This window comes from Athene noctua, chromosome 1 (assembly GCF_965140245.1).
Source record: "Athene noctua chromosome 1, bAthNoc1.hap1.1, whole genome shotgun sequence".
Taxonomy (NCBI): Eukaryota; Metazoa; Chordata; class Aves; order Strigiformes; family Strigidae; genus Athene; species Athene noctua.
Window position 1 is genome coordinate 137814954 of NC_134037.1, and position 18542 is coordinate 137833495.

The window sequence follows — 18542 nt, forward strand, 5'->3', positions numbered from 1 at the left end:
TCCCTAAGTGTGAGGAGGGATGGGTGGCACAAACCCATTTTTTGACACCTTCTCCATCCTACACCCTGCCAAATTCAGCTGAACAGAAACGAAGGCAACACCTATGCTGGTGCCTCCTTGCAGTCCTTCATGAACAAGCAGTGACCTGGGACCAACAGAGAACAAAAACCCAGAACTCTGCAGCTGTCTGGCGTCTCCCATCACTCTTCCTTCCACTCGCAAGGCACTGGCTGAATCAGGGAGAAACCATAAGGGCCTAAACACCTCATCTAAGATCTCTTATGTAATTATTTAGCTTGCAGAGGGCAGATCAAACCCATCTGCAAAATGGATGAGTACAGGTTCAGATAGGCTCCTCTCCATACAGAGCAGAGCAAGAAGGCAGCCACAAAGAGCCTTTGGCAACACAGTGCCATTAAAAACAAGATGTTTCAAGGCATCCCTCTAAGCAAAAAGCCTCTGACTGCAGTTCGGGCTGTTATTCAGACAGCAGGCCACAAGCAGCTCCCTAGGAGAGTTTGCCCACAACTTTTTACAAACAGGTGCCAGAAGAGGATACATATGCATCCCCATCTGCTCCCCAAAACAAAGTCAGACAAGAAAGGAGGGGTGAAGGAACCTGCCCAGGTTTCACTGAAGCATCGCTATCCCCCCCTGAGAGATCATTCCCAGTTAGCCCATCAAGCAAGGTTTTGCTCATGTCCTGCCATTGGCGCCCACACAGCTGCTCCCTCCTGGGCTACCTGTGGCCTGCAGGGGCTGGGTTTGGCTTTGGTTACCCCATGCTCAGTAAGAGCAGCTCTTTGTAACCCTGCTGCTCCTCACCCCGATTCCTGCACCTCCCCATGGTGTAAGGAGAGGTGAGCAACATCTCCCTTTGCACCTTAGCCACAGCACAAGCCACAGACTTGGCCTCAGCATCATCTGTGAAGAGTTTATCCTTGGCTTGTGCACTGAAAGCCAGTGCCTCCAGAGCAGGAGCAGCACAGTTCCAGACCCCCTGAGAAAGAAGGCACACAGTCTTTATGTAATGAGATTGTTTTACCTGAGATTGCACGCTGCAAGTGAAACCCTTTTATTACACTGGCTCTCTGCTCTCCCAGCTATCTTTCAAAGCACGATGCCGCAACTGCAAACTAGCTGACAGGAGAGAATTAAAGTCATAACTGGCTCCTTTCCTTCCCCTTCAGCCACACACTCTTGCTTTCCACCTGCCTCTCCCCCAGCGCCCCAGCAGACCTCCTGCTCGTTTGCCTTGTGAAGACAGGCAGGAGTTTCAGCTCTGCAAGACCAGCTGCCCACCCCAACACAAGGCATGCCACAGCAGGCAAGATGCTACCAACAACACCTGCAGCACAAAGTGCCCCGTTTGGACAACCACTTCCTGGAGCATTGGAAGCCACATCGCTCTTTATTGACTGATGTGAGCTGAGGGCTGGGGAAGATGAGGCTCTGCTATGGACAGCTCTCAGCTCCAAGGCAGAAAGTTCTCAGTCAAGCCCTAGCAATGCTCAACTTTGGCCTCCTCTTCTGAAGAGCAAGGCAAGGCTGGAGCATGAGACTGGGTATCAGGCTGGTACTAAGCTCCAGTCCTGACCTGCTGAGTCACCCCAAGGCACACATGTCCTTTTCCATACCCTGTTTTTACCTCCTGTTTCGCATTTGTCTTGCTGTTTTGAATGGGGATGTAGGAACCATCTCCCATTACAAGTTAGCATGGTATCTAACATAGCTGGGTCCCAGCCCTGGTTAAAACTTGTAGACACAACTGTAATACAAATAACAATTTAGGTTTTGGAATACAGTGATAGGGGAAGATGGCATGGCAGGTCTTTCTCAGGCCTTCATCCAGAGAGTCAATGTTAAGAAACCTCTACTTATCTTCAATGCTGGAGCTATGCAAAAACTGGGTTATGCTCACATTTTTGTGGCTGCTGAAATTTTTGCTTGTTTGCCTGGTCACTAGTTTGGGAAATTTTTTTAAACGTGGTTCTTTCAAGTGGTTCAGAGGTTAGGGATGTCCAAAGCTATCCCAGGGGAAACAGATTATAGGGTAGAGCGCAGGTCAGGCATCAACGATAAACACAGCTTTGCCACTTTGCTCTTGATGTTGTTCTCTTTGTGCTGCTTTTCCCTCCTCCCCAAATCTGCAGTCTAGGGAATTGTGAGGAAACCTGGGCAACTGTATGTTTAGCAAGTATGTTCCTACCTAACTTGCTACATGGTGTAAATAGTTTACCCTTGCTCCCACAAAAGACAACAGGCTTCATGACCAGTCGGCAGGATCCCACAGCCTGTATTGCATATTTGAGTATCAGGCAAGTACAGCTAGCTCCCAGCAGTAAACTGGTGCCTGTCCTACGAGATACAGGACTGGCTTCTCTTGCTGTAGCCACATAAACCATACTGCTCTACCCAAACTAGCTACTCACCTCCCTACCAAGAGAGGAGTAGGGTCAGCGAACACACACTCAGGCTCCAGCAGCTCCAGCTCTGTGCGTTGGTATCGACCCCCCTTTCTCAGCATCCCTCATCAGATAATGGGCTGCATGGTCACCGAGCACGGTTGACCATGACCCTGAGTCCTCCCCTGTCTCTGCTGGATGGGCAACCATCTCTGGCAGGGCCTGGATCTGGAGTGCCAGTGTGTTAAACTACTCTTGCAACGTTCGCCGCAGCTCAGGCAGCAAGGTCCTCAAAAGGAACTAGCCCTTGTGCTGCCTTGGACTCTTTCTCACCAGCATTACAGAAGTGTTCAGGCACAAGCTGGCATGCATCCAGGAGCTCTGCTCCTCACCTGCTGGGAAGCAAAGACATTTTTCTCTTCGAGGCCAGCCCCAGGCACCCCAGGAGCAACATCAGAGTGATGAAACAGTAATGATGGACGCATCCAGAGCAGCTGTCATGCCTCTCTGAGGAGCCCTTCATGCTCTAGCTTCTCACAGACCTGTCTCACCCTACAAGCCTCCAGCTCCAGATGTGGCTGACAGCTACAAGCCTGATAGATACTCTGCTTGGCCAGCTAAGGGGGAAGGAAGGACCCACAGCGACTCAAAAGCCAGTAGATGTCAAGCCCTCCTCCTGCCAGGGTCCCACAGCTCTGCTGTGGTCTGCCTGGCTGTGCCTCAAGGCCCCATAAGCAGCCAGTGATGAGGTGCTCCTCATTGGATTCAGACCCCGTTACAGCTGGATAATTGAGCCGTCTTATTCTCCTTCTGCCCAGATGGCTCTGGCTTAGAAGGTGCACTTCAATTGCTTGCAAGCCAAGATGTGCCTGATAGCCACTTTTGAAATAAAGAGTCTGCTCCCATGCAGGAGTAGGTGGTCAGGACTAATTTGGGCAGCTCTTACATTGGTGACAGTGAGACTGTCCCACACACCTGCCAAGCGTGACCTTGTACTTAAAAGTGAGGAGAGCACTGTCTGGTCTTTCAATGCACAAGACTCATTGACTCTCCATCACATCATTAAAGTCACCCCAGGTGTTTTTAAAAAAATCCCACCCACCATGTTTTTTAAAACATTTCTTGATGCTGGGACTCAATCCCACCCCTTCAATCTGACACTGCTTGGGTTTATCAAACAAGCTGCTTTCTTCTGGGGGGGGGGGAAAAAAAAAAAAAAAACAAACACATTCCTATCACCATTCAGGGGGCCCAAAGCAATTTCTCACTGACAGCAGCAGGGGCCAGCTAGTCCTTTTTACCACCCATGGCCGAGGAACGTGCAAGGAAGCACCACCTTCCTGCCCCAGAGGGGACTGCCATCCAGCGGAGGGCTGGAGCGATGAGAACTCTTTCCACGTCAGCTACAGCTCAGGGAGCAACTTGGGGCAGAAAGCACTAGATGAAGTAAATTATTATTCAGCATCCAGAATACCATTGGCTTCCAAATAATTGTCTATTTGTGTGCGTGCATGCACAAGAATCCTCGCTCCATGGTCTCTGCCAGCGTATTCCCAGTGCTGTGACTCTCCGGGGACAAGGCCCATACTTGTATTCAATCTCAGCTTTGGAGCTCAAACACTAAGGTTTCAGATTTTGTTTTAAAAAACATTTTCTCTGGCACCTGGGCTGTTAATGGATTTGATGTTTTTGCTCTCGCCTCCTCCCTACCTTTAAAAGCTTGGCACCAAAGGGCTTCTTTGAAGATAAGGCCAAATTTGCAATTTAAGGGGAGGAACTTCATAAAGCTAGATGTGAAGGGATGGAGAGGAGGAGGGGAAAAAAAAAAACAACCCAGGAGCCACTTTGCCTGTTGAGATGTACACTGTACAGTACATAGGATTACAATGGCCTCTCTGTACCACCACTGGCTGGAGCCATAAATTCGCTGCAGCTGCAATGCTACTACCTACACGAGGCTCCCCAAGCGTCACGCTCTGAGAGGGGCTTCTCTACAGCCACATACCTACAACAGCCTACCCTCCAAACCAAAAGCATCACGCAGCCCCTACAGAGGCTACATCCACCCAGCACACAGGGGCAGACACGGCAGGAGCTTCCCCCTGGGCTGCCAACACAACGGAGGCTCTCTGCTGAAACCAACCCGTGGGCCTTTATCAGAGAGGTTTTTGGAGGGCCAGCAAACCTGTGGTCTCTCTCCATCTCCAGCACACCTATCCTCAACACCACAAGGAGGCAGGGAAGTGCCACTTACAGGTTTTGCAGGTGGGAGAGCTGAGGCCAAGAGCAACCTGCCCCAAGCTGGGGGGAAATCTGTGGTGTAGGGGAGAACCAAACCCAGCTCTCTTCACATCCCAGGCTTGTGCCCTAAAACACCAGCATCACTAAGCAAGGTAGCTGCTCTACCTGAAAGTACCAGGATACATTACAGTGACATTATCAGAAGAAGCGGCATTTTGCATATAAATGCTGTATTCCAGGCCAGCGTATCCACATTTAAGGTTTATTTCTCAAAGACGACCTCAGTAGGTTTATATCACCACAAGCTTTCTTAACCACACTAAACTCAACACATTGATTCACAGGGCTCTGTCTAACTGTCTTTTTGTTAGTCAGGAGAGAAATAAAAAGCAACCTCATTTTGGTATTTGAAAGCTGACAACACAGTTCTGACAGGGATCTTTACACCCTTTTCTTTCCACTCTTACAATCTAAAGAGCAGCAGAAGGGCCCGATGCACACACAGTCTTTAGACACACAAGCTTGTTCAGACTCGCTGATATTGCTACCAGTGAACACATCCTTGCATTTGGCAGGGCCCCAGGACTGTGGCTCCGCATATGAGTATGACCTGCTGGCTAATCTCTTTGCCAGAGTGGACCTTAGGGAGCCAGAATGGTATTGCCACCACGGGCTCAGGGTGAAAGACTTACTGCCTACTCTGGGCACAGAAGTTAATGAAAAATGACCGGTTTCCAAAACACCATCTGGCTTTCACAGACATATATAGAGACACCACAGCCCAAAACCTCTGTGAACTCGACAACAGGGGGTTTTCATAGGGGCAACAAGCTGTAGTGTGGTTTGGACTTTACCCAGCAAGCCTCCAACACGCCACACGGGAAAAAGGTGCAGTCACCATCCTCATGTCTAAGGGGAGCTCAGGGAAGGGTTTCGGCCACAGGGCAGCAGCCTCCCCAGAGCAGCTGAGCAGAAAGCAAGGGTAAAGTTTGGCTCTCACCCCTGTGCTGGCACACTGCCCTCAAGGAGGGCGAAGAAGCTCGAGCACGTCCCACACGCTCCCTGAAGCACATTTCCCTCCATTGATCCCACCAGAGCCAAAATAAATTGGCACTGCCTCTTACTCAAGAGCTCCTACAACACACAACAGCAGCCCTGAGAGCCCCTCTCAGGCAGCCTGTCTACACTGTGCCAGGTGCTCTAACAACCTCATCAACCCCATCAGGCACAGCTGAGCCTCCCACCCCGTTTGTCCTTTTGCAGGGAAGAGGCCATTTTAATAAAAGGAGCATGCAGCATCCTCAGGGCAGGGATCTGTTGTTCCCTGTTTATGCAGAAAAAGCTCTGTGCTGTCTGTGGCAGCTTTGGGACTATGTCAGCATTGAGTGTTTTATTTTTTTTTCCCCTGCAACAAATATCTTTCTGAGCTTTTGAGCCAACTTGCTTCCACTGCATCCATGCTCCTTTTGTCTTAGCTTCCCACAGACACTCATACAGCTGTGTTGCTGGAGCACACGCTTCTGTGGAGAGTAGATTTTTAAAAACCACTTACGCACAAATATACATATAAAGAAGATTTTGAAGACTTCCCATCCTGCAAGCATTCCCTCCAGAAACCTGACCTCAAGCACTACGTTCAGCTAACGAAGCACCAGAAACAATGTCTTATGATTCAGGGCCAAGAGGAACTAAACCAAATACCAGGAAATTTTTTAAAAAAAAAAAAAAAAAAAAAGATGCTTGTGATACCTTTTGTTGAACAGCTAACCAAAGTACGTTTAGAAAACTGGAAGATGATATTCACCTCCATTCTACCTAAGGACCTGCAATTCATTTAGTCATTATTCACCTTAAATTGTTCTCGTGGCCTAGGAACTGGAATATGTAACAACCTCTTAAACTGAGACTGACCACAGGAGCACTAAAATACACAGCAACAGGTTTTTCCCTCAGGATGTTTTCAGTCTAACCAGAAACAGGAAGTCTCCGAAGATTTTTGCAAGAGAGCTTTTTCCTTGTGGGATATCCCATCCTAACTGTAGACTTCACACTGCAACGTTTTTAGACCAGGAGGTAATGGTTTAAACCAAAAGGTTTGCAAGCCTTGGTCCATAACATGCCAGCAGTAATACATGAAGTTATCTTTGCACATAGAAGAAGTCCAAGGGAATAGCGCCTCATACCTCTGAGGCACTCAGCTTCAGGTATTAAAATGAACAGTCCACCATTATTTATTGCTACAGAAGCTTTTGTTAACCTGGAGTTGGCCTACTGCTGCTGTAACTTCTTGCAGGCTGAGCGACTAAACTGAGACTAACTGAGCCCCAGATCTCTGAAAACCCACCTGCAGGCCAACCTGGGCTAAAAAAACCAGTGTGGTCCCCAATTCACTCTTCCCTGCCTCTGCTCCACTCCGTTGTAAGGCACACAAGGGGGGGTTTGGGAGACAGCCTGTCTTTTTATGGAAAATTGAGTTATTTTGGAGGAGCGGAGGTGCTTCTCCACCCCTGCAGCAGTCCTGGGGAGGCTCAGCACGGCAGGGCGGGTCCTCCCTGGTGCACCTGAGCTCTGCTCTGAGAGACACAACGGTGGGTGCCAGTCAGCTGTCAAGAGTCAACATGGATGGCAATATCTGCCCTGCTGCAGCACTCACCCCATTTCTCAGGGTTTAGCCCCATTTTCTGCAAGGGGAAACTGAGGCACAGGGCTGCGGAGGAAATTCTTTAAGCTCACACACGGCATGTGAATAGGCTGAGGACACAGTCCAAACGCTTCCACATCCAAGCCCATGCTGAAGAGTGTCTGTCCTGCCCTACCACCCATGTTCCCTCCCACAGCCTGGGTAGAAGAAGTAATAGTTTTTGGTTTTGGTTTTTTTTTTGCTGTGCACATTATCAGACTGCGAGGTTTCTGTGCTCCTGAGGACGTGTGATTCAGGAAGAGGCTGGGAAGCACTGGCAGGTATATTTGGTGGTGTTTCAGTCAAGTGTGGTTGTTCAGTAACAATGATGAGAAACTAAAGAAATTCATGTCTGCCCTGAACAGGCTAGTTTTCTTAACTCAGGAAAGGGAGCTTTCCCTCTGCATCACTGGGGAGGATGGGGACAAAGCAGGCTGCTCGCTTTACAGCCCCACCTGCAACGCTGCTTGCTCCGAAGGAGGCTCCAGCTGGCTCCCAAAGGGTCAACTCTGCCAGCCCTAGTCAGGTGGAAGGAGCTGTACCAGCATCCTGAAAGCACTGCGGGGCTGCCAGTTGAGTACTGAAGGCTTGGAGGGATCTGTCTGCTCTTAGTTTTGAGGACAGAGCAGAATTTCAAGGAGTGAGGGGGACTGGGCAATGATTCACCTGTCCTTCAACAGAGCAAAACTCCAAGCGGGGAGTCTCACACCCAAAGGGCTGGAAAGACCTCTGCAAACACTAGGCACTGGGTTTTACTTTGCAGTCTTCAAGAAGCTCTCACTCTGTGCTTCTGTTCTGTATCATGTCAGGACAAGGTACGGAAAAGCTGCATTTTCCAGACTGTAGGGATACAGACCACCCATAAGACTTACATGCCAGTTTGTACACATACATTCACCTGTAACACTTTTTTGCACCAAGCCGATAAGAGATTTGTGTGGATTCAGCTACTTGTACTGGGGTATCTCTCAAAGAAAGGTCCTGTGGGTGTGCCTCTGTTTGAGAGGGAGAAAAGTAAACTTGCCTTTCAAACCTGCACAGGACCCTTGCTCACCCTTCAGATGAACAGGCCTCATTTTCCCCAATGGGAACTACACCAGCAGGGAGGACTGTGATGTATCTGACTTCAACCCTCGCAGCAAACACCTACTGGGACCTCGTCTGCATTGTACACGCAGGATGAGTCCCTGTGATTGTATCTGGAGGGGAGGGTTAAGAAAAGTACATGGAACAAAACTCTATTTATTTATTTATTGTCAGAGAATATCATGCACCCAGCAGGGAGCTCACAGCTCTTCCTAATTGTCCTATTTACTTCAGAAGATCCCACAATGACTCCTATTAGCATGGGAAGTTATTTCACCTTCATTTCTTTAGGTCACTTAAATAAACAGAACAAATCTTCAGTGCAAACCCCTGCGTTTCCCCTGAAATCCTTCCCGAGACATAACCCTCAATATCCAACCCATCAAGTAAGTGTCTGCATGTACTTATATATGCCTAAATATGCAAGAACCCTACTCTAAACGTATGCACACTGAGGTAGTTAGTTTCAAAGAAAAGAAAACTAAGATAAAATCCGACTTACAAAACGCCCACATTCTTCTAATATTTTCCATGGTAGTTTTTTAGCCCATGGGAAAAGAAAGTTTAATGGCAGATTGCAAACGAACATATCAAAAAGACACCATGCTAGTAATGTAGAAATTAAGAGAACTGGGCACCAAGAAAAACAAGCAATTTAAGACATGCAGGGAATTATGCGCGGGCGCAGAGTGTGTGTGTGGATTCCTGTTATCCCACTCGCATAATGTTGTGGAGAGGTCAAGAGAGTTTCTTTAAAACAAACAAGGACAAAAAAACCCCTTTAATAGATCTGAACTGCCTTTCCCACAATGACAGTGTAATAACACTTGGAGTACCAGAATTAGTTGCACAAGTGTCCAAAGATACAAGGTTTGTATTAAATAACTTTTTGCCAGACAGGAGCACTGGTTAAAGTCTGTTACTATTTTTCAAAGTATTCAGAGCACTTTAAAAAGTCTGGTTTAGACACAGCTACAAAATCAGCATCCCACTTTCTCCCCAGCACATTTTCTATTTACAGTCACCATCCAGAGGACCTGCCAAAGTTGCAGTTTAAGCAGCGAGGCACACATGCACAAATCCTACAGCATCCCACCGCCGAGCAGAAAATTAACTTCCCCTGACCCAAATTGCTCCTCATCCTTGCACCAGGGTTAAAAACTCTACGGTTGCACAAGAGGAGGGCAGAAATTTTACTCGCAGATTACCCACCCCCGCTTTTCTCTGCAGCAGCAGCCCCTTCACAGGGCACAAACCGAAATGCCTTCGCATCTGCAGGAGACGGGTCTTGCCTGCAAACTCCATCAGATTTGACAAGAGTTGGAGCAATGGAGGATGAATCTGGTGTTGATTTTGCACAGTTTTTCGCTCTCCCTCTCTCCCCTGCGCACTGTCCCTCCTCGACTAGCCGGCGACGAGGACGGGGGGATGTTGCGGACCAAGGTTTTGGGGAAGTTTCAGGAAAATGCCGGAGCACCGCGGTTGTGTGCGTGCACTGGGCCCTCCATTAACACCGACCGACCGAGGAGGAAAAGCTGGAGGGAAACAGCCGAGCCCCCCATATCTCACCTGTCTGAGCGAAAACAAGTACTGGTAGGGACCAGTGGGGCTCCACTCCTCGCTTGTCACGTCCCCCGTGTCCCCGCGCAGACCCCCTTCTCCGCATCCCCAGACCAACTTCCCAAACTCTGACACAAAGATTGGCCACCGCCGCCGTCGGCTGAAGAAGGGGGGAAAGCCCTGCACCCCACTGCCCGCCACAGCCGTCCTCCCGGGCCCGGGCCCCCTTCGCTTCACTCACCGCTGTCTCCAGTTGGAGCAGGAGGGGGGAAAAACAAAGATGCCCCAAACGAAGGGAAGCAACAAAGAGGCTTAACTCCAGGAGCTGGGAACTTCCAGGCCGGATCTGCGGGGAATTCAGCACACACACACACAGAGAAAAAAAAAAAAAAAAAAAAAAAAAGAGGGAGAAAGAGAGAAAAAGAGAGGGGGAAAGCCTGTTTTGGGAGGGGAAGGGGAAGGTGGGGGGCCCTTGGTTTGGGGGTGGTGGTTGTGTTTTTTCTGCGGGTTGCCGCTGGGGATGGGGGGCCGCGCGGAGCTCAGGCACGGCGGGAGGAGGAGGAGGAGGAGAAGGAGGAGGAGGAGGAAGAGGAGGAGGAGGAGGAGGGAAGAGGCGCCGGGATGCGGGAAGCCAGACCCTCCATACGGGAGACGGCTTTTGGATGACTGAACTCCCAAACAATTCCCTGCTCTGGCTACTCCTGCCCCAGAGCCTCCCTCCTCCCCTCCCCCTGAGGAGGAGGGAAGAAGAGGAGGAGCCAGAGGAGGGAGAACACGCAAAATAAATCCCCTTCCCCAAAAGCCAGACAGCGGCCGACCCCCATCCCCTTTCTGTGTCCAGTCCCGTACCCCCCCACTCCATAATAAAACAAACCGGCATCATCTGGCCGGTGCTTACCCCCAACGGCGGCCGCCGACACCCGCAGGGCTGCTCCCCGCCAGCCGCCACGCTCCCCCCGGCAGGCGGAAGCGGGAAACTTGGTCCGAAAAGTTTGGCCTGGGCGGCGGGAGGCCGCCGGCCGGCTGCGGGGTACAGGGGCGGTGGGGCCGCAACTCCCCCGGGCCCAGGGGACGGCGGAGCTGTGGCGGGGTGGCAGCTGCCGGGCCTCAGCCACTGAAGTGGCCGCCCCAGGTGGGCCCGGTGGCTGACCCGCACCGGCGGCCATCCTGCCTCATCCCGGTGACGGGGCTGTGGGCACTCGGTCATTAATCTTAATAAAACAGGCTGCTGATTAATATCACTTCATGGCAGAGCTCCTGAGAGACCTTCCCCTCTTCCCAGGAGGGACCAAGCCCAAAGAGTTGCATAGAAATTTCTCCAACCACCTGTCGATCTTCCTGGCAAACAACACCTTTTCTCTCCGTCTGTCCCCGCACCGCCAGGCCTCGACTGGAAGGATGTAGGAGCGGATGCTCTGCCCTCCTCCAGGCTCCGGCAGTGGCACACTGCTGGGTGGGATTAGGCAAGTCCTGTCCTCACTCCCGTGCCTCAGTTTCCCCAGTTGTGGGGCTGAATTTCAAGCATCTGTTTCGCTGCCTCACAGGCATAACCCATGTCTGTGAGGGGACATGAGGTGCTATCACCCACAGGCTCATTCCCTCTGGGAGAGGTTTCCCATCCCGTTTGTCCTGTTGCAAGACCCAGGACAGACCATCTGGATCAGGACCTGATACCTGAAAAAAAAGTGAATGCGGGGAAGGAGAAAAACAAATGACTGTGTAAAGAGCAAAACCTTGCATGCACCCAAGTTAAATGAGCTGTGCCCAAATGTTTACTTCAAGTTGCAGTTTTATCCCAAAACATGGGGGCTAATATTTCACTAAATGATGACAGTCCCCATGGAGGTCAAACAGTCTATTTGTGATTTTAACCAGCTGGTTTTAAGGAAGGTGACTGACTCCTTCTCTTAACCCATAAGAAGTGCAGCTTCTCTGGAGGTGACATGGAGACAATGAAAAGACCTTTTCCTCCAACCATCCCTCCTGGCAGGTGCTTGCTCTCAGGCAAAGTGGCTCAGGCACAAATTTTCAGAAAAAGCAATGGCACCACTCCCTGGGATTAAACCAAACCAGCTCCTGCTCACTGCCTTCCCCCACTCCAAAGGATGAATACATGCCCCAAAACACAAATTTACCCAGAGGTGCAGGGAAATCCTCCATCTTTTAAAGCCTTTCAGTAAGGACTAGCTTGAAACAAATCTGCTGTCACTGAAAGGTCAGGATAGGTTTCTCATATCTTTGCCACGCACAAAGCATTGATGATAAATATGATCTGTAGTTTCTGAATCTGAAGTCCTTCAGTGAGAGAAGAAGGTGAAAAAGTTAAATTTTATCCTTGTGTCATCATTAGGTTTCAGAGTTATTCCTGCTTAGCGGCACTGTAGGAGGGGCCTGTGCTCCTGGATTACCCATTTCCCACACATAAGGATGATTTGGAAAGATTTGGGATTTTCTATATTTGCATTTGGGTTTCTTATTTCCTTGTTTTATGACAGGGGTACTGAAAATGTCAAAAATTATTTGTCTGCAGGGTTTCTTGAGGTCCAAGGAAACATGTATTGATGGCTTCTTCAACTTGCATTCAAATAGGTAGGCTTATCAGGTTGAACACCAACTTCCTTCCTCTGCAATTTTAACTTTTCTATCTAATTATCTTTTAAAGAACTGTTTCCCAGACTCCCAAGTTTTCCCTTACCCTGCTCAGTAACACAGTCCTCAGGTGCTAAATCCATATGTAGACACCTCGCTAAGTGGCCTAATTTTTAAAAGTGCTGAGACCTCTAGCACCTGCCTTGTCTGAAAAACAGCGGTTTCCTAATTTAGAGCAGTCGTAAACTGTCCTAAATTAAAACAGGAATTGAATTAGCCCTGACTAGTTTTAGGTTTACAGAGATGGGAAGAAAGAGGTGAGGAAGCAGAGTTAGTGCTCCCTTGTTCAAAGAAGTGCCCCAGGGCTTGTTTAATGCTAGGGGAAAAAAAAAAAAATAAATATTGCAGCCCTGCAGGATTACATTCCCTGTTTATCCCCAGGGAGGAGGAAACACCCGGTACAGCAGCACCCTTTGTGTGCTGCTCTTCCCACCTGACTGTTGTTAAGGCTGGAAGAAGTGCCCTGGAGACAAGCAGGGTGCTGGTTCGTGTGGTTGTGTCCCCTCAGCATCCCAAGACAAGGCAATGACAGTCCTGCATGCAGGCAGTTGCCCTCTTACTGGCCAAGGATGCCAGCTCTAGGCTGGTCCCCATTTATTTCAAACTACCCACACCAGAACTGACTTCTGGGTGCCACTGGCCTGGCTGAAGCTCGATGGAGTGTGAAAGCTGAAACCCCCTCCTTCAGCCCCATTCCCTCAAGCATAAGGAAACTTTTAACACGGGCATTGATCAGGCACAGGCTGTGGCTGGGAGGGGGACACCTGTCCCCCTCAGGATGTGTCCTCCCAGCCTTCCACTACCAGCTTGTCTGGACCGGCCCCATCCTTCTCCAATCCTGGGCAAAATTCCCACTGCTGCTGCCATCAGATGCAAAGCTCCTCCTCGAGGCTGCAGAAACTCCAGCTGTTTGATATTGTGCGGAGCAAGGCGGGGGGCACGAAGGGACTCTGCATGAAAGGGCGAGCTCAAAGGAAACTGGACCCTGGCATGTCGGCACGATACTCTGTGGGTAACAGGCTCAGTTAAATTTGCTCATTCAGCCAGCTAAGAGGGAGAGTTTTCTCATCCGTCCTGCTATGTTTAATTCATCCACACATGCCTCCTAATTACAGCAGGAGTTAATAAACAGAAAGGGATGGTGAAGGGGGGCGGGCGGCCAGGCCCCAGCCCCCAAACCTAAGCGCCCCAAAAAGATGTGAGCTGCCTGCTACTGGGGTCTGTTGCCTTGGGGGGAGCTCGTCAGCACCCCTGGCTTCAACTCCTTCTAAATTTTAGCCCAGACTCAGACCTATTGTTTGGTTTGGTTTGGTTTTTTTTCTCTCCAGCACACGTTGCAGGAGGCGTGTGCGCAGAGGGATGCTTTCAGGTGTCTATGCCTGGTGCCTGAGTTAGGCAAAACTCCCACCAAAAATCAGTGCAGCATCCCAACCTCCATGGAGAGTCTTGGGCTCATCCCCAGGTTTTCCTAACTCTGTATCTTTGCAAAAATGGCAGATTGATGGGGGGAATTGGGCTATGGAGCCAAAGATGGAGAAAATACTCATTCACAGAGGGAGTTCAAAGCTGTGTGGCCATACTGTGGGAAGTTCATGGTGAATTGGGTGAAAAGAAGGATGAGGAGGTGATGACTAGCTCAGCCCCAGCAGCGGGCTGTCTGAGAGCAGCAGCAGCAGTCCAGAGTGACCAGAAAATCGTCTCTTGTGCGGCAGGAGGAGAGGGGAAAGATTCACATTAGAAAGGGACGTGAACACAAGGTTCAAAGGAGTTTCAGCATGAGTTTTACTTTGTTTACCCTCTTGTAAAGCTATTTGTTACTTCGATAATCCATAGGAAATGGGATCATTTCTTTCTCGGCATGTCAAATTAAATAAACAAATAAAACCTTGTTTGACTGGTGAGAAGCTTAGAAAGAAAAGTGTATTTGTACAGGGATTCAGGAACTAAGCATCTTTTAGGGGCAGAAGATTAGGGAAGAAATCAGAGAAACAAAGGGGAAAGTGATTTCAGTCATCAAAACTCAAGAGAGCCAAATTAAAAGAGTGGAGGGGGGGTAGGATGGAAGGACAAGAGATAGGGCCTGTCTATATTAGGAAATCTATGTTGGTGTAAACTAAACCAACTCAATGTCAGTTTAATTTTACCACTAGGGTACAAGTCAGGGACATAGACTTGGTTGCGATGAGCTCATCCAGATGTCAGACAGAAATATCGTACGTTCACTGAGATTTATATTATTTCAGAATATATACATTACCTCTCGTGCATGTTGGTGCATGAGGGATAATGTATATATTCTGAAATAAAATAAATATCAGTGAACCAGAGCTAGCTCTGTCTTCCGTCGGAGAGGGGTTGGCAACAGGATGGTTTTACTGGTACAATTCCTATTTCAGACATGGTAAAAACAATATAAAAGAAACATATCCCTGCAAAGGTATCATTTGCCTTTTGTGCGGTAATAGGTATATTGGTATAAAATGTGTTACATATGGGTACAGCTGTGTCCATGCTCTGCATCTACAGGGAGTGTTGTAAAGAACTACTGTTCCGTTTGTAGTCAGTTCATTGATAGGAAATAGACAGTCAGCGAGCTCCCAAGTCTATGTGATGACCCAGTTCAGGTCCAATTGTCTTAAAATGTTGAGGGATTGGCAGCCAGAGAGACCTGCTTGTGTTTGGGTAATGTTTTACAATGTCACTATTTTGGGCAGAGGACAGGATCTTTAAAGAAAGGTTTTGTTAATTGGAAATGATGAAATGCAATGGGTAAAACCTTCTCCTTGAGTAAGGAGCTCAGACAAATAAAGCCCTAAATAATTAGCCTTTTCCCTCCTAGGATCCTGCTTTCCTTCCTCAGAACTTTGCAACAACTCTTCTACAATTTAAAGCAGTGAAATCCAAGACACCCACATTTGTGATCCTGAGCACACACCTCACTGCCAGCGCTGGATGTAGGAAGTCCTGAGACCTGGATACAAGACACCATGAACCTTCTATGTGCAAGAAGAGGTAGTACATGCCTTTGGGTTCATCACCAAAATCCATCTCAGAGTAATAATAAGAAATGCTCCTCTGACGGACAGGATGTAAAAAAAACCCAAGACCATGCATGTCACCTTTTGCTGTGACAGTGTTGCTTGTGGTATTAAACAGGTGCTGTGTTTTACCCCAGAGAAGGTAACATTTCAGCAGCAGGCAAGCTAATTCAGGCCCTTGAGTGGGAAATTATTTGGAAACTTTAGGATGCACGTGCAGCGGATAGACAGGATAGGATGTTATAAAGTCATTCACCCTTCCAAGTGGCGATGGGAACTTAGGTAGAAGGTGCTGAAAATAGGGCTTTCATGGGTAAAAATGCAATAGATAGACTGGGTCATTTCAAATTAACAATGTGAGTCTAAAATTGGAGGAGATATATATGTATATATGCAATATAGATAATGTGTTAACATATGCATTTACATTATGCTTGGAATCATGGCAGAGCGCGAGATGCTTGTGCAGTACCAGGTTAGGTGGGTTTTCCTGATCCTTTTTCTCTGCTACCTGCTTTTAGGTTTGCAGAGGTTTGTTGGAAAAAGCAGTTAATTTCTTTTCATGCTAGATGAACCACTTCTTTTCTCTGTGGAGACTCTGCATGGAAACCTGGTGCTACAGTAGTCAATGAGAGTCTTATTCCTGTCAGTACTGACTTCAGTGGGTTTAGGATTTCACACTTCTTGCTTATTCCCTTAATCTGAAGTAAATTATTGGAGGTATACAGACATCAACAGTCAAGATAGGGAGGCTTCTTAAAGGTGTTCCAGGTTAATGATGAAGGCTGAAAAGAACCCTTTAGCTGGGGTGCAGTCCCTGAGTAATTACATCTGTGTGAAATAGCTACCTGTCATGTCTATCAACAGGAGAGCTTACATTTTAAGGCATGCAGAGCTCCCTTTACATCACATTCTCTCTTTGTTGTAGTCCATTTATTCACCTATTATTTACCTATAATCTCTCCTCCTTCACCACTTTCCCACACACCTGTTGCCTTGCCTTCTTTCTTTTTCATTGCTTATGGCTTGTTCTTCTTCCCCTGTCTCCAGAAACAGCCCTCAAACAAGTTCTTAACTTCAGCAAGTGAAAAGGTTGGGGATCCCCAGTCTCCCGGGCCTCCGCAAGCCCTGCATCTGTCCCTGTGCCCCCCCCACCCCTTCCCCCCCCCCCGCCCCTGCCCATCGCCCACATCCTGAGCATGAAAGCCAGCCGGATTAATCCAGCACAGAGCACATTGTGTCTGAGTCATGACAGGCTCACTAAGGCGTGCAGTGCTGATAAAAGGCAGCTCTGATGGGCTCTGTCAGGGATCCCGGAGAAACAGCGTGGAAAAAATCTGCTAACCCACATCCCAGCCTGGCGGCCAGGGCCTGGAGACAGCCAGGCACAGAGGGGAGCGAGGGGAAGCACTTGTGGTGCTGGCAGGTCCCTCTCCAGGCTCAGCCCCTGGGCATGAGCTGGTGCTTCTGATGCCCTGGGGTCAGCTGAGACCTCATGGGGCCAAATCTGGGCTTGCATAGCCCCCCAGGTCCTGAGGATTCACCTTGGGATAGCCCCCCCCGCCCCCCCCCTCCCCAGAGGGACCAGCTGGCCAGAGGACATTCCTGACCTCCCAAGCAATGTCAGAGGTGTCCCTCTCCCCAAACCCACCTTCTTCACATACACCCCAGAAACTAGCCCAAACAGAGGAGCCTGCAGGAGACACTCCCCAAGACAGGGCTGCTCCTTTCACTCTCTAACTCTCAAATCATTATTTATTTTACCAGCCTGCAGTTTCCCTTTTTTTTTTTTTTCGATTGCATTTGAAAGAGCAGGATAGCAAAGCACCTACCAGTCATTTCTTTGAAACTTTAGGAAACAGGTCTTCTTGTAGAAAAAAGAAACAGCTGATACCAAGCCCATAGTTCTCAGGAATTTACAGTCTCTGAGAACACAGGCTAGATGAATTTTTGAAGGTTATATAGTTTTAGTGTTTCTGATCCTTTTTTAATCCAAAGAACAAACTAACCTTTCAAGGAGGAAAAAAGAAATCCACAGATTCTTTTGTGGTGTGATACCACGCAGCAGCCTGCAGTTATAGCCAAATAAAAATCAGTCCAAGCTTTGAAATTCTGCATTTTTCATTTCTGCCAGCTGCTTTTATTTGTTGCCGTTTCATTCAACTGCATGTGTTAGATATTGCATGAGGCATGAGCGTATGGGTGGGAATTTGGAGAAGGATGCTGTAATCCACTTGCAGACCACCTTCTGAAGTCTTGCAAGCCGTCAGCGCTCAAAATACTCATGATCTAGTCTGCCTGCTGTGTGCCAGACCGTGCTAAACCCAAACCCTGTTTAATCCCCTTTCCTGACTGATGTAAGCCATACCTAGAAGCTTCTTGTGGAAGACAGGACAATGGCTTAGGGAATGGATGTTGGCCTGCAATCTTTTCTCTACAACTTAAATTTTACTCTTAGTTCATCCCATTACTTCTGATTCTAATATTTCTGGACCACCCCTGCTTAGCATTTGCAGGTCTTTGATCCTCTCTGTTGGTCAGACAGATATACTGAGTCTGGGCCCAATTCTCCCTCAGTTAGCCGGGCGTAAACGCCGCTGAATTCACACCAGCTAGATGCAATGTAACCTGAGAAGTGTGTGAGGCCCTTTATTCTTTCGGCCTCCCCTCGTAAATCAGTTCCCGCAGCAGCACCTGAAGTCATTTTCTCAAGACCAAAGCATGCACGGAGAAGTTTTTGCAGAGAGTCAAGGGAGATCAAATGGTCTCAGAAGGTTTGCTGTTCCCTACAGCACTGCTTGGCCGGGTTGCTGGGTGTGAGGACCAGGCAGAGCCCAGCTAAGGCGCCAGGAGGACTCACAAAAGAGTACGTTAAGCCACCAG

General features: G+C 48.7%; 1 protein-coding gene across 4 annotated transcripts in view; it reads right to left on the reverse strand.

Annotated features, from left to right (window-relative positions):
- Window positions 1-10319, reverse strand: part of BOC (BOC cell adhesion associated, oncogene regulated) — a 61650-nt gene extending 51331 nt beyond the window's left edge. For all 4 annotated transcript variants that reach the window (XM_074928148.1, XM_074928132.1, XM_074928139.1 and 1 more), the window contains exon 1: window positions 10214-10319. The gene's annotated coding sequence lies outside the window, so the exon portion shown is untranslated. The remainder of the gene's footprint in view (window positions 1-10213) is intronic.
- Between the last annotated feature and the right edge of the window lie 8223 nt (window positions 10320-18542).